This window comes from Pundamilia nyererei, unplaced genomic scaffold (genome assembly GCF_000239375.1).
Source record: "Pundamilia nyererei isolate P.nyererei 1_Seehausen unplaced genomic scaffold, PunNye1.0 scaffold00060, whole genome shotgun sequence".
Taxonomy (NCBI): Eukaryota; Metazoa; Chordata; class Actinopteri; order Cichliformes; family Cichlidae; genus Pundamilia; species Pundamilia nyererei.
This window is the reverse complement of record NW_005187461.1, coordinates 1318997-1320927: the sequence shown is the minus strand read 5'-3', so window position 1 is coordinate 1320927 and position 1931 is coordinate 1318997.

Genomic DNA, 1931 nt, shown 5'->3' with positions numbered 1-1931 from the left:
CACATAAAGTCACATACAAAAAGAATACTTTCAAGAAAAGGGAATACACAATTTTGAAGCCAGGTACATGGACTCATGTTGTAAACCAGGGAATCTGGAAAGAGGTTAAAAGTACATGCACCATTACTTTTAAACGAGCCAAGGTGTACCCCAGAACTGTATCTTGTTTTATTAAAATCAGAGGCTTTTGCAAAGAGTGTAGTGGCCAGCTGTACATTACACGTGAAAAGGAACCTGAAAATCACTGCCCAATGGTGCTGAAGTGTGTAATGGCAAACACGGATGAATCCATGCACACTGGATTTTCTAAGAGAGCCATGTCCGGAAGTCTGAGGGCACAAGTAACAAAAGAACTTTGTGAAGGCAGACTGCAGCCCCATGTGTGGAGAGCATCAGAGGCAGCAAAGCTGATGGACTTTGGTGATCCAGAGCCAAGCCATCTACCAAATTTGACAACTCTGTGCAAAGCCAAACACAAACAAAATCAACTAGAAGTTGCTCATAAAAACCCAATACTGTCTCTCCACTCATTAAAATACAGTTCCCCTCACAGTGGAAGCATTTGGGACATTGGATTAGACAAGTTCTTCTGTCACTACTAGAGTCAAACTCAAATGCTGATGTACAAGACTAAAAAGCACACCATAATCGCCTTTGATGCGACTCAGATGTAAAAAAGCTTCTCAGGCCTAATGGTTTGTCTTCCTGTATCAAGGTGTGTTAACAGGAAGGGACAACTCTCATGTCCCAGTGGTGCAAATGTTGTCAGAGAGACATGATGTCCAGGCAATCACAAGATGGTTATCGGAATGGATTCGTGCTGGAGCACCAATCCCAAAGGAGGCCATCTGTGATTTCTCCTTAGCTTTACTTGGTGCTTTAGTTAAGGCTTTAACACATCATTCAGATTTGAAGAGCTACATTAATGAATGCTTTGGTGTCTTGCTTCGGAAAAAATCCTACAAACTACCACCATGTTTCATCAGAGTGGATGTGGCACACTTCATCAAAATGATTTGCCAGTGGGACTGTTTGAGAAAAAAGCCTCATCAGGTGAGGGATTTCTACGTGCAATCAATGGCACAACTTGTCAAGTCCCAATTCTTGGAAGAAGTAAAGGTCCTAATACGCAGCATTGCTATTGTGGCATTAAGTGAGACAGAAGGCTGTGACAGTTTTGGAAACCCCATTATGTCAGAAGTGTCCAAATCAAATCTGAAAAGAAAAATTGCAGATGAGACTATGTCTGTTTCTGATGACAAGGAAGAAGAAGACATTATATTGGATCCATGCACAGAAATAAACACTGACTTAAGGCATTGGGTGACACCTAATTAGATTGGGAGGTGTGGTATATTGTAATTAGCAGCAGCTATTACTACCTCCCACCAGTAGGTGGTACTGTGGTATTGTATGTGATTGAAAGGGAGCTGAGTAAAAAGACCCGACCTCCACCATAGCCTCGTCTCAGTCCTCTGTGCTTGATCTAAAGTTGACTCTGACCGCAACCCACGTTAAACCAGCAGTTGGTACAACGCAGCATAAAGCTACAACATGGTGTCAGAAGTTGGCGAGACCGTGTGAATGGGGACCGCGACGTGAGTAAGCTAGCTGTCGATTAGCTAACGGTAGACGTTGCTAACGGCATGGAGCAATTCAGGCCACCATCGCCGCTACTGCTCCGGCAATTTATCTGAGACCTGGCACAGGTGGGAACAAAGATTCAGACTATATATGACTGCTACGGGTGCGCTGGAGAAAGATGAAAAGGTTAAAACAGCCATTCTTCTCCACACTATCGGCGAGGAGGCGCTTGAAGTGTACAACACACTCACTGTAACCCCGGCCGGAGACGCGCTAGCAATGGAGGATATTCTGAAAGCGTTTAAGGACTACTGTAGTCCACAAAAGAACGTTGTTTTTGAGCGCCA